Raw genomic sequence first — 22,322 nt, 5'->3', positions numbered from 1 at the left:
CCATAAATTGTTGAATTTAGTCTTGTCGAGAATCATTCCAGAATGAGCCAGAGAATCTTTGACGATATGAGATGTTAAAGTAGCACAACATATATGCTAATGCTCACTTTTTCTCTTTCCCAATTCATTGTTCTTTGAATCTTTGTTATTGACGTTTTGTGAATGCATTCAGCCTTTTCATGTCATTGCAAACAAAAGTTAAGCTTACACTTGTTTTCTTCTTTTGGAAAAATAAGAGTGGATGAATTTTTCACCATACAATTTTTTTTTTTTTTATCTTTTTTCTTTCTGTTTTCATGGATGATTTTTCTGATAAGGAATAATTAAGATAAATCAAAATTATAACAGTTATTTGAATTTAATTTACACAAAATCTTAAATTGATTCATACACTACTTTCTTATTTTATCCAAATCAAATGAAGAATTTGATTTAAATAAAAGATATAGATCTCTTCAATCACTCTTTTACCTGCATTTGTGATATTTCATCTACAAATTTTCTTATACCAGATAATTCACATCAGGTAAGATAAACACATTTTTTAAAATAGTGCATAATTATATAATTAATATAAAAATAAGTATATTTATAAAAAGATTTAAAAAAACATGACAAAAAAAAAATTAGAATTCCCTCTAGGTCCATGTTTTTTCTTTTATATTCGTAATTTAACTAACAAAATATTTCTTATAAATATTTAAAATTAAAAACTTGAATTTCAATTTTGTCTCAAAAGTACTGATATGTTTTTTCTTTTAAAAAAAAAAATGCTTCCAGATCAGCGAGATCAACTTTATATTAGAAAAGTTTGGTGGATATAGTCATGTACACATCATCACAAGTAAAAGTAATTGGTGACACTTGTGGATAAGGGGTGCTGTTTTGTAATATAATATCTCTTGTTTCATCCCACGTGGAAACAGGTAATAAAAGCTGATTCTAACAAAAGTAGCTTCAATTGGTTTGTGACATCATCAACTATGAAGGTGACTCGACTTGGGCATTTAAAAAAAAAAAAAAAACAAAACCTTAGTTATTTTTAATAAAATAAATTATAAAATGGATATAAATAAAAATATCGGAAGGTGACTTCATTGTTAATTAGTGCAACGTAAGACAGCACATCATTTGTTTTTTATTATTATTATTATTATTTATGAAAGCCTGTAGGCAATTTGCCTTCTATTTCCAATCATGAAAAATCTACTAACCATGTTCCCTATTTGGAGTCCATATGATCTGAAATAACATAATTTTTTTTTTTTTGGATTAGTATCGTCCGTTTAAAATTCGAACTAATTCGGTTTGAGGAGGCATGCACGAGCAAGGGCAGATTCAGAACCTTGCTGGAGGAGGCAAAAATAATAACGAATTGAATTTAAATAGCTAATCGGATTCAAACTTATTAGTTAATGTAATATTCCGTTACATCGAGTATTATTTTTATACCGATAAATTTAGGAACAAATAATAATTATATACACGTCTTGAGTTAGGATCACACGTGTGATTGTCCATATAGAAAATATTGTAGGAACTCTCACAAAAATTCAAATAATATCCCATTTAATTTTTAAAATAAATATATTCTTTAGCGGGTCTCAGCAATTATGAAATAAATACAAATCAAATCCTTATTTAAAACCTCGATTTGAGTTACTTCTTTTCGATAACCTCTCGAATTTAGCTTCAGTTGTAATTTTCAGATGGACAACTGTTAGTATTTCAATCACAGATCACTCATATCAATTCGGATTGGAATGAAATTTAATACCTGAAAATATAACTTCATGATCTACAACTTTCGTGTAGAAGACTATCCTAAATTCCAAAAGTAGGATTCTCCATAAAATTGTAAAGTCAGTAAATATTTCAGTTCGGAGACTGCAGACCTTTATCGATCATTTTTATCTTTTCTCCTCACTGGAAATTAGGATTAAGGTGAAACTAATTGCGTTAGAACCGTAACAGAAAAACTTACAACTCTTACATTTTAACTTTCTTCAAATTTCGAACTTATAATTCCAGTTATTTCAATCTTAGAAGACAAACATTAAAACGAAATTCTGTCATGGGCTCAAATTCGAATTTACAATATGTTGGTCCACTAAACTCAAGCCCAAAAATCACAAATCATCTTCTAAACCTAACCCTACCTTATATAAAGCCTCTTCACAGCCACCCCCCTTCTTTTCCCTAACCCTAGCCGCAGCACCTTTTCCCTCATTTCAGATCTAAACCCCTGCTGGACCCAAACCGGCCAGCCAACTTCCGAAGAGAACCACCGCCTATACGTCCGGATTTTGGAGAAGAGATCAACATGAGAGTTGTAGTGCTCGACGATACGGAACCGTGAGCGCTGGATTCATCCCAATCGGAGTCTCGACTGCTGAGAACCGTCCAAAACAGTGACTGCTGCGCCTACCTTTCCTAAACTGCAAATTTCAAGTAATAGAGTTTCAATCATAAATCTCATTTTTCTTAATGATAAAATCTTGACTATTAAGTTGTATTCTTTCTATAATAAACTAAAAATATATTTATTTTGATTATAGATACTCATTATTATTTTAATAAATATTAAATGAATATCGTTTCAGATTCGTGATACATCTGAAAACTTGTTCACTTTGATTTGGTTGCTGGATGTATCATCTCAAATTAATAGTTTGACTTGGTTTAAATAGATGTAGTTAAATTATCCTATATGTTTAACATCTTTTCATAGTTTATAATTATTATTTCATTAAACTACATCTAAAAATAGTTGTGGAATGAAGTTTGAAAACAATATATATATATTTCCTTGATCAAAGATTTTGGATTCCTAACTTAACAGGTTCTGGATTCTTATATAGCTTATTTAATTTGAATTATAAAAGAGTTATAAAGTGTGAATCAAAATAATCAGTGACCAAAGTTTAAAAATTAGAACTAATAATCTAGGGTTATAATGATAAATATAAAATTTTAGAAAATAAGAATATGTGAACTCAAATCTTATTAATTAGAGATATGTTTATTTCTTAGGTTCGACTTTCGAGGAACTGAGAGACGTAGATATCGGTCAAGAATTTACTACGCAAACAGGTGCGGGTTCCTGGTCTTTTTACAAATAATACAAAAAATGCATGGATTGAGGTAAGTAGTCTTTTTTCTTAATCTGGTGGATAAACTGCATGTTGTGAATGTCGAACAATCGTTTGAATTTGTGTAGAATTGCATGATAGGAACTCTTGATGCATGAAATTGAATTGATAGGAATTGAATTGTGAATTTGAGAATGGGGAACTTGAATGAATCGTTTTAAATTGGGGCCGTCCGTGTGAGGCGGCTCTGCATGTGTTTTTGAAAAGCGGACTGTCCATGTGTGGCAGCCCAGTGTGTGAACAGGACAGGACAGAACAGAACAGAACAGAACGGGTCGCCAAATTCGCGGCGGTTCGCCGGATGGGTCCCCGAAATGGCCCATCTAGAGTGTGATAATCGGGTCGTCCTTGCGTGGCGATTCGCCGGGTTTTCATGTACGGGCATGGATTCCCAGAGTGTGGAATTTTAAAACCTTTTGAAATGAGTTAAAAAGGGGCGGGAATAAAAACTGGTTATTTTAAAGTGATTTGCATATCCGAATTGATAGGGACATGGGGAAAAATTCAAAAACCTTCTTTTTATGTTATTTGGGGAAATTAAATGCATTGATTTGTAAAAGCACCGGGCTGGAACTAAATCCCGCGCTGAGAGTTAGTTCGATCTCTCACCGTACCACCTGTTATGTGGGTTCCAGGAAACGAAGAAGAAAGCATGGAGGAAGGCCGCGGGTGAGGAAACTAGCGGAAGTTGTTAAGATAGTCACTCTCTGTTTATTTTATATTTGTATGAACAATATATTGTGTGGACATGGCAGTGACTGTTTGACTAGCCATGTCTGACATATTGTCCCTTTTCTGTTTGTTTGTGAACTCCATTTATTTTTAAATAAAGTGGCTTGTTGAATGTTTTTATTGATGATGTATGTGATGTGCTTAACGCCTAGCGCATAAATGCGCGGCGGGTTGTCCGGGGGTGTGACAGTTAAATTAGAATTTAGCTAATTACAAAAAATAAGCAAATTAGGGTTCTAATCCTAATTATCAAATTTACTTAATTTGTACAAATTTGAAGAAAAGAAGGGATTAATTTAATTTCTTAATAGTGCTCTTTGGATTACCAACAGAACAAAACTTGGTCAAAAATTGGCACAAACAGCATTCCCTTTATTAAGCAACAAGCAATTCTTGTTAATTAAAAGGGCGTAGCATACGATCATCAGTACTGTCAGTGAGACTTCATTTTAATCTTTTGTATTTCTATTGTGACTGTATTTTTTAAAATTTTAGTAATAAAAGTTTTATTACTCAAATAACAAAACAAGATCACTAGTTCTATCTATACATACATAAAAATTACTATATTTCAACTTTAGTTTAATGGAAATTAAAAATTGAAATAATCAAGGTCCATAGATTTTTATAAACTTTAAATGTCAATTAAGAACAAAATCAAATGTAACAATTAATAATCTGCGAATGAAAAAAAAGTGACATAGATCAGTTTTATTTTGATATTACAATTTGATGTATTGAGCTATCATAATTTCAAAATTAAGTATAACAGGAATGTCACAAGTGAATAAGTAAAAACATTTAGCCTTCTTTGTTTTATATATTATGCAAGTATAGTTTGATTGAATACAAAGCACCAAGGTTATGTTTGGTTGTGAAGTCAGTAAGAGGTGAAGTAAACTTCTTACTTCACACTTAAGTAATTAAATGAGAAATAAAAGAAGAGAAATAAGGTGGAGTAAGAGGTGAGTTAATCCGGATTAAGCTAGTTCATCTCTAAAGGTGGATTAACTTACTCGACACTTACTTCACCTGTAGGGTCTACTGTCATAGGTAGATTAATTTAAGCCATAAGCTAAACTATCAAATGAGATGTAAAATATGTGGAGTAAAATAGAGTAAGCAATTTAATCCTCATTAACTTTACTTCACAATCAAACATGATCCGTAAGAAGAGTTCGAATAGATTTAGCATGTAGGTGAATCAACCAATCTCTTGGGCAAAAACATTTTAAGCTTAAGACAAATGGACCTTCCATGTAATTAAGGATATGTGAGGGCTGAAATATGGTGATATCAAGACCAACCTTTTATTTTAGTGATTTTCTGATGTCTTTTGGATCCTAAATTTTGGAACTTTTAATTTTTCCCCGGAGTACTTCTATACATGAATATTCTGGATTTTCGAATCACAGATCCTTATCGTTGAGCTTTAAAACCGACTGAAAATTATGATAACAAATTAAAAAGATAAGAGTGAGGCAAATTTACTAGGTGCCATAGTAATATGCATATTAAGGATCGACTAGTGTTATGAATCTGTATTTTTATTTTTAAAATATAAAAAAGTTGATACAAACTGTTAAACATGATCTATATACGAAGCTGTACTTAGAGACCAATTTTATATTTTTGCAAACCATAATAGATAAAAAATTACTAGCTTCGGGTGGTTCTGTATTTTTTTAAATCAAGTGATTTTTTACCTATCTTAAAAAATAATAAAAAATTATGGACCATCCAAAAATAGTTTGAAAATTATGAAAATTATGAACCATCCAAAAACAGTGATCTGAAAATTCTGGACCATCTAAAAACAATAGTTTTCTACTTATGTTATAAAGTAGTAAAAAAATTAAAAAAAAATAAATTTTGCTCTGCAAGTACATATTTATATGAAAATCATATTAAACTGATCAGATCGATAAGTTAAGATTTTGGAAACAAAAATATTGATCCGTATTACGATCCTATTTCTTTTCTATTATTTCTATTATATTGGGACTCGCAAAGTATTATATCCACACTCAAAACGGGATTTATATTGGGATTCCATCCCAGCTCGGCCCATAATCACAATTAGCCCACATCGACTTTTATCTCATTTCTTGCTTTTGTTGTGTTTGAGAGAGGAGCGTTGGGCTTCAGAGAAATTAATTGATAATTTGATATGCAGCCTAGCTACGGAGAAACAGAGCTCGGCGCTTCAGCTAGTGAGGTTAGAGTAATTATTTACAAATTACAATATTCTCGATCAATCTGTTAATAATGAAATTTAAGTCTAGGAACATTGGTGAAATGAACACGCTTAAATTTGCGTTTTTGTGCCCTTGATCCCTTGGGCATTTGTGTCAGTTTCTCTTTTAAATTTATTGCGTTGTTATTGTTTGTCTGCATGATTTTTTTTGCTCCTATATCTTAGTTTCATGCCAACTAGAGTTGTCTGGTTAATTTTAATTATTGCACTCGAAGTGTTCGACGAATTGCCTAAGTGAACCATTATTACCGAGTAATTTTTTGATATGTTATTTTTAGAAAATGTTTGTAAGGTTTCAATAATTTGATTCTATTTCTCGCCCTAGCATTGCAAATTAATTAAATACATGTCCAGCCGGACTCTAATTTTAAAGATGCAGTTGCAATTACTCAGAAATGCCATTGTCATACTCAATCACACTATTTTTCATCAATATGATATATGCGCTCATCGTTAAAGGTAAAAAATCACACTATTTGCAAATGATTTATTATGCAGCTCAGGCATATATCATACTGGTGAAGTATATTATCACACACCTCCTATGTTACAAATACTGATAGGGTCACTTGTATTAACAGTTTGGCTTTCTGCAACACATACCAGATCAAATTGAAGCTCATATTGTAAGAGTTGTTTGTTTCTAATAACGAAATCAGTGGTATTGTCTTGTTCTTTTTGAGAAAAAAAAATGGAGCTTATGTTACTGAGATGAGATGAATAAAGGGTACGGATTTTAACATCTAACATTTTAATTAGCATATATGAGGTGAGAGGGAGAAAAATTTGAACTGTCCTTTCATCGAAAAGGAAACAACAGAATTAGGATTCAACGTTTGAGCGAAAAAAAAAGTTGAAATTCTCCAGTTCTCAAATTTGCTTCAAACTAGCCGATCAGATTATTTAATATTCTCTAATGTTTAATTAGTTTTACTTTGCAAACGGGCTGATTCGTAAGGCCCAAATTTAGTTAGTTGCCCTAATAAGAATCACGTAATCTTATATATCGCTTAAGGTAACAGAATATTTATGTTTTGATGTAGACCGTCCGATCAGAATCCGCACGAACATTAAAGTGTGCTGTGCATTCCACCTTGGTCCGGATCTAAAGAGAAATATTCTGTTACCTCAGCGGTTTTGGAGTCTATATCTCCAGACTATAGTAACTCAAAATTTGAGTTTAGATTCTAACCGTCCGATTAAAATTTAGGTTAATCAAGCTAATGTTAAAATTCACGGGATCCTCTAGAATTCGTGCGGATTATGATCGGACAGTCCAGATCTACACACAAACATTATGTTACTTTAGGATATGAATTCCTAGTTCTCTCTCTTGCTCTTTTGACCGGATCACATAATTTACATCTACAATTCTACATTTACGCTATTATATTCCATTGGGACCTCCGCAGAGAGAGAAAGAGATAAGAAACTCTCTTACTTCGCCTCAGTCCTCAGGACCTCAGGTACTAAAAAAAGCAATCTCTTCTCATTAAATCTCCCTCTTCGATCGATTTACCTGATGGTCGATTCTTTGATCTGAGAACTTTTCTTTTCTGTGCTTGTAAATTTTGCTAAATTGTAGATCCGAGGTATTTTGTCATATATTTGCTTCTTATATAATCGTATTTTGTGAATTTAATTATATTAGTTGTTGTGGAGACCTAATGATGTATAATTTGTGTCAGAGCGTGGAACATGAAAAAAAAAATATGTTCTCTGTCGAAGCCCGATAAGAATGTAGATTAGGGTTAAAATGAGTCCGCATCTTCTGCATTAACTCAAAAGAGGATCTTTTGATTTTAAAGCATCTCGGCCGTCTGATCAGGATCGGAGCCAATCCGGCTCATGCCTATGACACACGGGGCCCTTTAATATTAGTGCGGATCTCAATCAGACGGTCCAGATCTATTCGGTTAAAATGGCCCTGTATTTTGTCATATACAAAGTAATATTGTTTCATGAGTGAGGCTATGGTGCTATGCATACCACAGATTGTTCCGTATAAAAGATTGTTTCTCAATATGATCTGAGATCTCCATATAAAAGAATATGCTTGGAGACCAAATTTTATATTGTATGGAAATTTTTACAATTTTTTTGATAGGTAGAAAATCACTGCCTTTCAGAGATTCTGGACCATTCAAAAACTGTGATTTTGTATAACAGTTACCACCACAGAATATACACTGTGTTTGGATCGTCAAAAGAATAGGGTTCAGGGTTTGTGGTGATTGGATGCTCTCCATTTGTACGGATTTTATCAGAGCTCCTAGTATGGCTATGTGTGATATTCTGTGGATTTGAATGCTACATATGCAATGAATTCCGGCTTTTTTTATTAATATCCGCAATTAATTAAAAAGTTCCAAATATGCCCTTGATATATTTTTTTTAAAATGCCCCATGGTGCATGTGCATTTTTATATGGGCCACAAAGCATATTATGTTGAAATCTGCACTACTACAGAAAAGGCAACTATACACGGCTGAAAACGCTAATGAGTTTGTATCCTCTGCATTACCTCACCATTTGAGTTACCTTAGGTTATATGAATTCCATATGCAATTGGGTTGGAGATGCTCTTATTCTTTATAAAGAGCAGGATAGACAAAAACAAGTTTCATTTATGTGCATTCTTATATGGGCCCCAGAGAACAGTGTGATGAAATACAGTTATGAGACTTACTGAGGGTCTTCACAACACAGTTTATACCTGTTTATTTGCTGCTGGTGTTTATGTCAGGAAACTTCCTATTGAATCTGTTCCATTGCTTATTCTTTCTTTTTGTTACTGTAACGATCTCTTTTATGATTCTTTAATTTTTTTTTAATGATTTTTTTTATCCCTTTTGTTACATTTTTTCTCAAGATTTTTTTATGTCAGAAAACTTCCTATTGAATCTGTTCCATTGCTTATTCTTTCTTTTTGTTACTGTAATGATCTCTTTTATGATACTTTAATTTTTATTAATGATTTTTTTATCCCTTTTGTTACATTTTTTCTCAAGATTTTTATGTGTGATATATTTGTGTTGTTGGCAAGTTTTAGTTAAACCGATCATTTTGTAATTTTAGCTTACTAGCACAGACTAAAAAAATCTGAACTTAAAAAAAAAAATTCAAAAGGGATAATGACTTAGTCTAAAGGGAAGTTTTACTGTTGCTTTTGTTTGTTGAATTTACTCTTATCCTATTAGGTCCAAAATAAAGCAAGTGTCTTTGTGGGCTCAAAGTTGGGATTTACATTTTAAAAGAATAATTTTTATTTTATTAAATGAATTTATTTGTTAAACAAAGTTTTAGAGAGTACTAGAGCTATATATTTGAAAGGATATAGTTTCGTTCATTTTGATCTTAATCTCCCTAATAAATATGACACCAGTTTTATGTCAGTTACTAGAGCTTGGATTGAGTTGTTGAAGTGGGCTTTAAACCTTTAGGTAAAAAATGCTGTTAAAATTTCTTTTAAAAAAAATATTATGGTACTTTGTTGGGTCTTTTTTTTGTTAAAAAACATTATATTTACTGTTGCAAAGGGCCGATGATGATGTGGCTGGTATATAATAATGGAGTTATGAAAAATTCTGTTCTCTTTAGGAGTTTGATAAAAATCTAAGTATGGTTTGTCACGTGTAGAATGAGATCTGAGTTGTCGGAATTAATCTGGCATGAATCCGTTTTATGGACATCAAGTAAGTTTATCTTTGAGAATTTTACTAGAGAGTAGGCTAACAGCATCCTGGCATAAGTTCGGAATTTCTTTGAGAAGGAAGTGCAGTTTAAAAATTCTCTCCTGAACAGTTTTTGTCTTTTTCTTTTTTGATTGAGGCAAACAGTATTGGTACTGTTTGTGCTGCTTACACGCAATAGAGATGACAAGTGCTCCAGGGGAGCAGTTTGAGATCCCAACTGTTGATTACTTCCATACTCTAATTGTTTGCGTATTAAATAAGATGCAAGTAAGGAAGGTAATGTAGACAAGGTAATTTGTAGTTTTTTTATTTAATTTCAAAGAGGAGGTTGATGAGTTGATGTAAGTGGGAGTCTCTCCGATGCTTTATTCTTTTACTTAATACCTTTCTGAAATCTATCTTCAAGTTTTTTGTGGCTTATTATGTACTGTCGTTTACATTTTGAACTCTGTCACATTGTTTTGATTTGATGTTAAAATGTGTGACAGCATGAACTTGATTTGAACAGTGTGTTTCCAATAATGCTTTGTTTTTATGTGCACATTTTAGTGAGGACCCGATGATGCTGTAGGTGTCATGAGAATGCTCATGCTCATAGGCAGTAGAGTACTTCGCTTCTCAGACTTCAGGTATTAAAAAAAATAGTCTCTTCTCATTAAATCTCTCCTCTTCTATCGATTTACATACGTAAGCACTGTCTGCTGATGCTTAAGTATTTGATCCGAGAACATTTCTTTTTGGTGCTTGTAATTTTTGCTAATTTACGTTCGTAGATCCAAGAGATATTGTTATATACGTTTTTCTTTATTAATTATTATCTATGTTGTTGTGGAGATCTAATGATGTATAATTTCTGTCAGAGCGTTGAACTGAAAAAAAAAGTGTTCTGTTGTGGCCCGATAAGAATGTGGATTAGAGTTAAAATGCCCTAGTATTTTGTCATATACAAAGTAATATTGTTTCATGAGTGAGGCTATGGTACTATGCATATCGCAGATTGTTCCGTACTACGGATCAATATGATCTTCATTTTAAAGAATGTGCTTGGAGACCAAATTTTATATTTTATGGAAATTTTTACAATTTTTTTTATAGGTAGAAAATCACTGTTTTTTAGAAGATTCTGGACCATCCAAAAACAGTGATTTTGTATACAGTTACCACTATAGAATACACAGTGTGTTTGGATTGTCAAAAGAATAGGGTTTAGGGTTTGTGGTGATTGGATGTTCTCCATTTATACATATTCTATGGAAGCTCCTAGTATGGATTCACATCCAGTGCAATACTTGACTGAAAACAATTAGATCTGAGTCGTCAGTTCAACTTGGCATGAATCTCAAAATGACTCCTAGTATGGCTTTGTGTGATATTTTATGGCTTTGAATGCTACATATGCAATATGTTTGTATCCTCTACATTACCTTCAACCATTTGAGTTACCTTAGGTGATATGAATTCCATATGCAATTGGGGTGGAGATGCTCTTGTTCTTTATAAAGAGCGGGATAGACAATAGAAAGTTTCATTTATGTGCATTCTTATATGGGCCCCAGAGAACATTGTGATGAAATACAATTATGAGATTTACTGAGGGTCTTCACCACGCAGTCTATACCTTTTTTATTTGCTGCTTGTGTTTATGTCCGGAAACTTCCTATTGAATCCGTTCAATTGCTTATTCTTTCTTGTTACTGTAACGATCTCTCCTATGATTCTTTAATTATTATTTTTGAACGATCTTCTTTGTCCCTTCTGTTACATTTCTTCTCAGGATAAGGGTCTTCTTAGTCTAAAGGGAAGTTTTACTGTTGCTTTTGTTTTCGTTTGTTGAAGTTACTCGTCCTATTAGGTCCAAACTAAAGCAAGTGTCTGTATGCTCAAAGTTGAGATTTTAATTTTAAAGGAATAATTTTTCTTTTATTAACTGAATTTATTTGTTAAACAGATTATTAGAGGGTACTAGAGCTTGATTTTTGAGGAATTAATTTCGTTCATTTTGATCTTAATCTTGCTAATAAATAAGATACAATTTTTTTATCAGTTACTGGAGCTTGAATTGAGTCATTGAAGTGTGGCTTAAACCTTTAGGTAAAAAATGCTGTTAAATTTTCTTTTTAAAAAAATATTATGGTACTTTGTTGCATCTTTTTTGGTTAAAAAGCATTATATTTACTGTTGCAAAGGCCCAATGATGACGTGACTGGCATAATAACGGAGATATGAAAAATTCTGTTCACTTTAGGAGCTTGATAAAAATATATGTATGGTTCATTGGTTTGTCACGTGTAGAATGAGATCCAAGTCATCCGTTTTAATCTGGCATAAATTTGTTTTATGGACATCAAGTAAGTTTATCTCTGAGAATTTCACTAGGGAGTAGGCTATGTTGTAAACTTCTAATTGTTTGCTTATTAAATAAGATGCAAGTAAAGAAGGTAATGTAGACAGGGTAATCTGTAGCTTTTTTTTTTTTTTTTTTTAAATAAGTAGCTTTTTTATTTAATTTCAAAAAGGAGGTTGATGACTTGATTTAAGTGGGAGTCTCTCTGATCCTTTCTGAAATCTGTCTTTGAGTTTTTTGTGGCTTATTATGTATTGTCGTTTACTTTTTGAACTATGTTACAATGTTTTCTGGTGCAAAAACAATGTTGAGCGGTTCAGATCATCTGTTTGGACTTTAAAAACGAAGATAAGGATGTGGGACATGAATGTGGCACAATAGGTCATTTTAACCCTATATTTAAATGAGGTTTTCGAATTATATCTGTATCCTTATTCATATCCATGTAATAAGAGGTGAATCTACTTGTGATGAATGGGGGTCAATTGACTTTCATTTATTTTCAAAAAAATTGTACTTAGATGCAACTTTGATGTATAATTTAGAGTAAATTCTACAAGTACTATAGAATTGATCCTCATTTTTTTATGAAAATTTTATAACATTAACCCACATACGAAACTTAAAAGATTTGACCCTCATAACTTGAAAGTCTGTCTCTATTTTTGCATGTAATATCCGATCTGTGTTTGTATTTGAAAAATTAAAACAAATATGAATATAATTTTACCACTATCTGATCCATTTTCACCCCCTATTGCAATGCCCTCATATCTGAACTTTATTCATGGGTCTATGGTGCTGTGCAGATGGATTTGTTATGCGGCCCAGGTATATATTGAAGTATATTAAAGGGTCATATGTTGCTGTGTTACAAATGCTGATAGGGTTGTGTTACTTGGTGTTACAGTTTGGCTTTCTGCCCGGGTATATATTGAAGTATATTAAAGGGGTATATGCTACTGTGTTACAAATGCTGATAGGGTTGTGTTACAGTTTGGCCTTCTGCGACACATACCAGATCAGATTGAACCTCATATTGTAAGAGTTTGTTTCTAATAACGAAATCAGTGGTCTTGTCTTGTTCTTTTTGAGAGAAAAAAATGAAGCTTATGCTACTGAGATGAGATGAATAAAGGGTGCAGATTTTAACAGATAACATTTTAATTAGCGCATATATGAGGTGTGTGGGAGAAAAGGAATTTTCAAACTAGACGTTGAGCAAAAACGAAATTTTTTTTTGAAATTCTCAAGTTCTTAAGTTTGCTTCAAACTAGACGATCAGACAATTTAAATTTCTCAAGTTCCAACTCAACAACCGTAATTTAAAATATTTAATTAGTTCTTTTAAAAAAAAAAATCAAATTTTGTTTCTCTTTAATTTTAAAAATGAGGCTGTGGTGCTAAGAACAGAGGGAATCGTATTCTCTACGGATTATCTCCTGCGGAGCTGTGCAGATCTTTTAATCTGGTTCGTTCGTTTTGAATCAAACAGATCAAATCAGATCTTGCCTGAATTGAAAAAATTCTCAAAATTTGCCCTGCCCGCTCGATTCAAAACAAACGGATCAAATTAAAAGCTCCGCACAGGATACGCTTCCAAGAGCAGAGATGCATGATTTGACTAGTGGTGGTGGTGGTACTAAAAGCAGAGCAAAGCACAGCTCGAAGCAAGCAAGGAGAGAAGTAAAGCCTTATTGAGTTTTGGGCTTTTGAAAAAGGGCTGATTGGTAAGGCCTAAAATTAGTTAGTTGCACAAATAAGTATCGCGTGTTCTTAGATGTCACCCTAAACAACATATTTCTATTTAGATCCTGACCGTTCGATTAGAATCCGCACGGATATTATGGGAGCCTCTCCACACCACCAGTCCGGATCTGCCCATGATTCTGATTGGACAGTCTAGATCCAAACAGAAATATTCTCTTACCTCAGAAGATAGGGAGTTTGGATCTCTAGACTAACTCAAAATTTGAGTTTAGATCCCAACCGTCCGATCAGAATTTGAACTAATCCGGTCCATGTTAAAATTCACGGATCCTTTAGAAGTCTTGCGTATTATGTTTATGAGTTTATCGGACGGCAGATATAAACACAAACATTATGTACTTTAGGATCCGATTTCCTAGTTCTGTCCCTTCTCTTTTGACTGAATTGCATCTCCATTTACGCCATTCTATTTCATTGGGACCTCCGCAACAGAGAGAGAGAGAAAGAATAATAAATCCTCTTACTTCGCCTCAGTTCTCAGGTACTAAAACAACCAATCTCTTCTCATTATATCTCGCTCTTTGATCGATTTACCTGATGGTCGATTCTTTGATCTGAGAACTTCTCTTTTGTGTGCTTGTAATTTTTGCTGTATTACGTTGTGTAGATCCAAGAGATTTTGTCATATACTTGCTTCTTATATAATCATCTTTTGTGAATTTAATTATATTTGTTGTTGTGGAGACCTAATGATGTACAATTTGTGTGAGAGCGTGGAACTGAAAAATAAAATGTGTTCTCTGATTGAAGCCCGATAAGAATGTAGAGTAGGGTTAAAATGGACTTCACAATCTCTCCAATACCTAATAAGGGAATCTTTTACAGTTACTAGATATGGACCGTTCTTTTTAACCTGGCACGAATCTCAAAGCCCAATAATACTGTCCCCCATGGTAGCCCGAATCCCAAACCGGTTGAGATTTAATCTCAAACCGTAAAGTGAGGGTAATCCTCTGCAATACCTGAGAGGATACGAACTCGTTAAAATGCCCCAGTATTTTGTGAATTCACATCCAGTGCATTACCTGAAAAAGGAATATTTTACAATTAGTGGATCTGGACAGTTCGTTTTAACTTGGCACGAATCTCAAACCCAATAATACTGGCCCTGTGCTAGCCCGAATCCCAAAGCAGCTGAGAGTAAATCTCAAACCGTAAAGTGAGGATAATCTTTTACAGTACCTGGGACGATACCTGTCTGTATTTTGTCATATACAAAATAATATTGTTTCATGAGTGAGGCTATGGTACTATGCATACCGCAGATTGTTTTGTACTATGGATCAATATGATCTCCATATTAAAGAATGTGGGACACCAAATTTTATATTTTCTGGAAATTTTTACAATTTTTTTGATAGGTAGAAAATCACTGCTTTTTAGAAGATTCTGGACCATCCAAAATCATCCAAAACCAATGATTGTGTAAAACAGTTACAACTATAGAATTTGCGGTGCGTTTGGATCTTCAAAAGAATATGGTTCAGGGTTTGCGGGTGTTCTCAATTTGTATGGATTTTATCAGAGCTCTATGGCCTATGTGCCAACATTTTTATTAATATCCAAATTTAAATATAAAATGCCCAGACCGGCCAAATAATGGCCGGTTGAGAACAAAATTGGAACCGGCTAAAAAATGGCCGGTTGAGAATCAATTTTTTTTTTTAGAAAATGTTATGATTTATTTATTTTTTGTATTGAAATATTTTTTATATTTCCTTGAAAATAGATGGAATATGTATTGAAATATTTTTTATATTTCCTTGAAAATAGATGGAATACTATATAATTTGATTTATTAGAAGGACGGCAACAACATTGTTACCCGAATCAACATTTTTCAGGTTGGATTTTTCTGAGGCAGTAAAAAAAATTAAAATATTTCTTTGTGTGTCATTGGAAAAAAATAAAAATGCTTTGAATTTGAGTTATTGATCCCGGTTCAAAAGTCACTTCTAGGTAAATACAAAAAATATTGTGATCCTTCTAGTTACCACTATAGAATTTATGGTGCGGTTGTGCGTTTGGATCGTCAAAAGAATAAGGTTCAGGGTTTGTGGTGATTGGATGCTCTCCATTTGTACAGATTTTATCAGAGGTCCTAGTATGGCTATGTTTGATATTTTGTGGCTTTGAATGCTACATATGCAATGAGTTCAGATTTTTCTTTATTAATATCCTCAATTAATTAAAAAGTTCCAAGTATGCCCTGGATATTTGTTTTTTAAAATGTCCCAACTGCCAGAGAATTCATATCACTTGGTGGTGCATGTGCATTTTTATATGGGCATCAATGCATATTATGTTGAAATCTGCACTACTACATAAAAGTCGACTATACACGGCTGAAAACACTAATGAGTTTGTATCCTCTGAAAACGCTAATGAGTTTGCCTTAGGTGATATGAATTCCATATGCAATTGGGTTGGAGATGCTCTTATTCTTTATAAAGAGCGGGATAGACAAAAAAAAGTTTCATTTATGTGCATTCTTATATGGGCCCCGGAGAACAGTGTGATGAAATACAATCATGAGATTTACTGAAGGTCTTCACAACACAGTCTATATCTGTTTATTTGCTGCTGGTGTTTATGTCCGGATACTTCCTATTGAATCTGTTCAATTGCTTATTCTTTCTTCTTGTTAATGAAATGATCTCTTTTATGATTCTTTAATTATTTTTTTGTAATGATCTTCTTTATCCCTTCTGTTACATTTCTTCTCAAGATTTTTATGTGTGATATATTTGTGTTGTTGGCAAGTTTTAGTAAAACTGATATTTTTTTTTTAAAAAAATTCAAAAGGTATTATGACTTAGTCTAAATGGAAGTTTTACTTTTACTGTTACTGTTGCTTTTGTTTTTGTTTGTTGAATTTACTCTTGGCCTATTAGGTCCAAAATAAAGCAAGTGTCTTTGTGTGCTCAAAGTTGGGATTTTGATTTTGAAGGAATAATTTTGATTTTAAATGAATTTATTTGTTAAACAAAGTATTAGAGGTACTAGAGCTTGATTTTAAAGGAATTAATTTTGTTCATTTTGATCTTAATCTCGCTAATAAATATGATACAAGTTTTTTGTCAGTTACTAGAGCTTGAATTTAGTTGTTGAAGTGTGGTTTAAGCCTTTAGAATGAGATCTTAGTCATCCGTTTTATGGACATCAAGTAAGTTTATCTTTGAGAATTTTACTAGGGAGTAGGCTATGGTGTAAACTTCAAATTGTTTGCTTATTAAATAAGATGCAAGTAAAGAAGATAATGTAGACAGGGTGATCTGTAGCTTTTTTATTTAATTTCAAAGAGGAGGTTAATGACATGATTTAATTGGGAGTCTCTCTGATGCTTTATTCTTTCACTTAATACCTTTCTGAAATCTATCTTCGAGTTTTTTGTGGCTTATTATGTATTGTCGTTTTCTTTTTGAACTTTGTTACAATGTTTAGATTTAATTTTAAAATATGCGTAACAGCATGAGCTTGATTCGAGCATTGTTCTTCCAATAATGCTTTGTTTTTCTGTGTACACTTTAGTGAGGACCCGATGATGATCTAGTTGTCATGAAAATGCTCATGCTCATAGGTAGTAGAGCACTTCGCTTCTCAGACTTCAGGTATTAAAAAAAATCAGTCTCTTCTCATTAAATCTCTCCTCTTCGATCGATTTACACACGTCAGCACCGTCCCCTGATGATCAAGTATTTTGTCTGAGAACTTTTCTTTTCTGTGCTTGTAATTTTTGCTAATTTACGTTCGTAGATCCAAGAGATATTGTGATATACTTTCTGTATTAATCATTATATTTGTTGTTGTGGAGACCTGATGATGATATAATTTGTCAGTTTGGATCTGAACAAAAAATGTGTTCTCTGTTGAAGCCCGATAAGAACCGATATTTTTATTCATAACATAAAAAGAATTCAAAAATCCAAACATAGCATCACATTTCCAAAATCTCAGATTGTAACCCTGCCGCTGGCATTACCAGCGGTACAGTGTGTTTGGTTTGTCAGGAAATTAGGGTTTGTGTTGACTGGATCCTCTCCAGTTGTATGGATTTTTATCGGAGCCCCTAGATGTGTGATATCTTGTTGCTTATATATCTTCCTTTCTATTCCATTCCATCCCCTTGTAATATTCTTCACCTCCCCTCCCTTCATTTACTCTCCATCCAAACAAGGTGTTAGGTGATATGAATTCCATATGCAATTGGGATAAGATATAGTAACAAAGTTTTATTTGTGTGCATTCTTATATGGGCCCCAGAGAACAAAGTGATGAAATACAATTATGAGATATACTGAGGGTCTTCACAACACAGTCTATGCCTGTTTTATTTATTGCTGGTGAAATTCAAGTGCTTTTTTTTTTTCCTTTTTTTATCATAATTCTCTTTTATGATTTTTAACTTCTGTATTAGTTTTTGCGATGATCTGCTTTGGCCCTTCTGTTACATTTCTTCTCAAGATTAAATTTGTTTTTTTTTTTATTAAGATGCAGTCTCCAAATAGTACAGCAGTTAATATGTTTCTTAAATTTTGACACCTTTTGATTAAATTATTTGTGTTGTTGTCAAGTTCAGTAAAACTGATCATTTTGTAATTTTAGATTACTACCACTAAAAAATTTTGCAACTTTTTTTTTGAAATAATTTCAAAAGGGATCATGACTTAGTCTCAAGGGAAGTTTTTCTGTTGTTTTTTGTTTTTGTTTTGAATTTACTCTTGACCTTTTAGGTCCAAATTAATGCAAGTGTTTTTATGTGCTCAAAGTTGGGATTTTAAATTTAAAGTAATAATTATTATTTGATTAAATGAATTAATCTGTGAAACAAAGTATTAGAGGGTACTAGAGCTTGATCTTAATCTAGCTAATAAACTTGATACATGGTTTCTGTCATGTACTAGAGCTTGATTTGAATCTTTAGTTAAAAAATGCTGTTAAATTTTCTTTTAAAAAGAATATTCTGGTACTTTGTTCTTCCTTTTTTTGTCAAAAAGCATTATATGTACTGTTGCAAAGGCCCGATGATGATGTGATTAGTATAAGAACGGAGATCTGAAAATTTGTGTTCTCTTTGGAAGCCCGATAAAAAAATATACGTATGGTTTGTCATGTGGAAACGGTTTTCTGATTTGGGAGTTTAACATCCTCGAATTCAGATCCAGTGCAATATTTGACCGTGTAGAATGAGATCTAAGTCATCCATTTCAATCTGGCACGAATTGCAAAGTGGACCACCCAATATTCCAAATAGACTCCAAAATGATTTTGGCTAGGCTGGGAGTACCGCTGGAATTCGCATCTCTTGAGATATCTCAAATTTTGAGTTGATATGTGAAATGCAATACCTATCTGCCATATCTCTCTCTCTCTCTTTGAAAATCTTCGCAAAAGGCTACAAAGTCATGAGCGGGGCTCAAACTCTTGACCTTTGGGTAACCACAGTCCTAGGACTCTCTCCTAGCCAACTGTGCTACCGCCCCATCTCAAAGTGACAGCTGTGGGATTTGAACCCATGCCCTTTCGGACCAGAGCCTAAATTTGGCGCCTTAGACCACTCGGCCAAACTGTCATACTCTCTCTCTCTCTCTCTCTCTATTATGTGGCAATAAGTTGGTTTTCAATGGAGAGTCTGTATCCCCCCAGGTACTTGAGGTGCAATATATATAAACGGATGGCTCAGATTAATCCCAGCCGGGCCAAACTCAATCCGGTGCCTATGGAAACTACAGGGGTCTGTTTTGAGATTTGTGCCAGGTTAAAATAACGGTCCAGATTTAATTATTGCACCATCCAAATTCATCAATGAATTCCCACCGTTATCAAAATGTGAAAGCCATTTATGATGTATCTGGGCTCGAGAGAACTAGTGTTGAAATACATTTAATTAATCTACTGAGGGTCTACGTGTCGATTATGTTCTCTATTTCTTTTTTTTTAATCAAATCACCTTATTTCTGCAAATTTCTTTCTGAAAAGCACTTGAATAGGCTATGTTGTAACTATTAGATGTTTGCTAATTAAATGAGATGCAAGTAAGGAAGGAAATGTCGGCAGGGAAATATGCAGATTTTTTAGTTAATTTCAAAGAAAAGGGTGATGACTTGATTTAAGTGGGAGTTTCTGTGATGCTTAATTCTTTTACTTGTATACCTTTCTGAAATCTACCTTTTGAGTTTTTTGTGGGTCATGTAGTGTTGTTTTCTTTTTGAACTCTATTGCCAATGTTTTGATTTGATGTTCAAATATGTGTAACAGCATGAGCTTGGTTTGAAAATTGTTCTTCTAATAATAATAATTCTTTAATATTCTTTCGTATTGTGTTTTTTCGGTATGTACATTTGTTCTTTCTATGAGCACTTTAGTGAGGACCCGATGATGACTTATGCTCTGTCATATGAAATAAATATGCAAAAACAAACAAATGTTCTCTGTTAGTGCCCGGTAAGAATGCACATGCTTTGTCACTCTTGAGGTCTCGAAATCTGGCATCCTTTCATATCCAAATCTCTATCTTCTAAAAGAAATGCTGATATGTATTTTGGTTTTAAGCATTATCCGCTCTGTATCTGTTCCATTGACACCCCTATTTATAGTGAATTCGGATCCCCTAAAGTAACCCAATTTTTGAGTTTTGATTCGTACCGTCCGATCAGAAATTCGGGCATATGTGATGTTTTGATGTTTTGGATGTGCCACATGAAATAGTTCCCAAGTGCCAAAGATAAGAATCTGGACTGGTACCCTATAAATTGAACTTTGGTCTGAATATGATGAGTGCGTATCCTCTGAGATATCTCATATTTTGCGTATCCTCTAAGATATCTCATATTTTGTGTGATTGATGTGTCTGGTGCTTATTGGGGGATAGTGCAGGGGCCAGTATTATTTGAGCTTTGAGATTCGTGCAGAATGTATTTGAATGGTTAAGATTTTCCAAAAAGTCACACAAAATATGAGATATCTCAGAGGATGCGAATTCGAATACGACCAACCTGAGTTAACTGTTTGGCACCTCTACATCTCTCTATTTATGTATCTATCTCTATATATTTGAACCGTTGGCATTGAACACTTGGTGGTGCATGCGCATTTTTATATGGACAACAAAGAATATTTTGTTGAAATCTGCACTACTACAGAAAAGGTTGAAACGGTTGAAAATGCTAATGAGTTTGTATCCTCTGCATTACCTCACCATTTGAGTAACCTTAGGTGATATGAATTACATATGCAATTGGGGTGGAGATGCTCTTGTTCTTTATAAGGAGGGGGATAGTCCAAAAAGAGTTTCACTTGTGTGCATTCTTACATGGGCCCCAGAGAACAGCGTGATGAAATATAATTATGAGATTTACTGAGGGTCGTCACAACACAGTCTTTATGATTCTTTAATTTTTGTTTTTTGCAATGATCTGCTTTACCCCTTCTGTTTACATACCTTCTCAAGATTTTTTTTTTTTCCATTAAGATGCAAAACTTCAAATAGTCATTTAATATGCTGTTTACTTAACATCCTTTTTTTTTTAATTTACAGCTTTTGCTTAAATTTGTTTATGTTGTTGGCAAGTTTTAGTAAAACTGATCATTTTGTAATTTTAGCTTACTACTTGTACACACACTTAAAAAACATGCACTTTTTTTTCAACAAATAATTTCAAAAGGAATGATGAAGTTTTTATGTTGCTTTTGTTTTTTGTTTGTTGAATTTACTCTTGTCATTATAGGTCCAAAATGAAGCGTCTTTGTGTGCTCAAAGTTGGAAATTTTGATTTTAAAGGAATATTTATTATTTGATTAAATGAATTTATTTGTAAAATAAAGTATTAGAGGGTGTACTAGAGATTGATTTTAATGGAATTAATTTTGTTCCTTTTGATCTTTATCTAGCTAATAAATTTGATGCAAGGTTTCTGTCAGTTACTAGAGCTTGATTTGGGTCGTTGAAGTGTGATTTAAATCTTTGGTTAAAAAAAATGCTGTTAAATTTCCTTTTAAATAATATTCTGATATTTTGCTGTCTCTTTCTTTTTTTGTGAAAAGCATTATATTTACTGTTGCTAAGGCCCAATAATGATGTGACTGGTATAAGAGCAGAGATCTGAAAAAAATTGTTCTCTTTAGGAATTAGGAGCCTGATATCGTATGGTTTGTTACGTGCAAATGGTTTTGTGATTTGGGTCATCTGTGAATTCAGATCCATTGCAACACCTGACCGTGTGGAATGAGATCTGATTCGCTCATTTGATTTGGCACAAATCTCAATGTGGATCCCTCTATATTCCTAATAGGCTCCAAAATGATTTTGGCTAGGCTGGGAGCACCGCAGGAATTCGTATCCCCTGTGATATCTCAAACTTTTGTGTTGATC

At 33.1% G+C, this 22,322-nt stretch overlaps 3 long non-coding RNA genes, 1 other non-coding gene and 1 pseudogene across 4 annotated transcripts; 4 read left to right on the top strand and 1 right to left on the bottom strand.

The window, feature by feature from the left end:
* Positions 1–2,210: 2,210 nt before the first annotated feature.
* Positions 2,211–4,002, top strand: LOC144575834 (uncharacterized). The gene is made up of 3 exons (XR_013518538.1): positions 2,211–2,451; positions 3,034–3,093; positions 3,788–4,002. It is a non-coding gene; the product is annotated as an uncharacterized LOC144575834 (long non-coding RNA).
* A 3,529-nt stretch (positions 4,003–7,531) lies between these two features.
* LOC144575644 (uncharacterized) lies at positions 7,532–12,428 on the top strand. Its single transcript, XR_013518484.1, has 2 exons — positions 7,532–10,113; positions 10,387–12,428. It is a non-coding gene; the product is annotated as an uncharacterized LOC144575644 (long non-coding RNA).
* Positions 12,429–14,330: 1,902 nt separating this feature from the next.
* On the top strand, positions 14,331–18,246 carry LOC144575645 (uncharacterized). The gene is made up of 2 exons (XR_013518485.1): positions 14,331–14,432; positions 17,483–18,246. It is a non-coding gene; the product is annotated as an uncharacterized LOC144575645 (long non-coding RNA).
* Positions 17,192–17,298, top strand: LOC144576019 (small nucleolar RNA R44/J54/Z268 family; annotated as a pseudogene).
* A 1,197-nt stretch (positions 18,247–19,443) lies between the features above and the next one.
* Positions 19,444–19,523, bottom strand: TRNAL-UAG (transfer RNA leucine (anticodon UAG)). Its single transcript has one exon. It is a non-coding gene; the product is annotated as a tRNA-Leu (tRNA).
* Positions 19,524–22,322: the final 2,799 nt, after the last annotated feature.

Source organism: Carex rostrata, chromosome 24, assembly GCF_964058835.1.
Source record: "Carex rostrata chromosome 24, lpCarRost1.2, whole genome shotgun sequence".
NCBI lineage: Eukaryota > Viridiplantae > Streptophyta > Magnoliopsida > Poales > Cyperaceae > Carex > Carex rostrata.
This window is presented reverse-complemented; position numbering and strand designations above follow the sequence as displayed.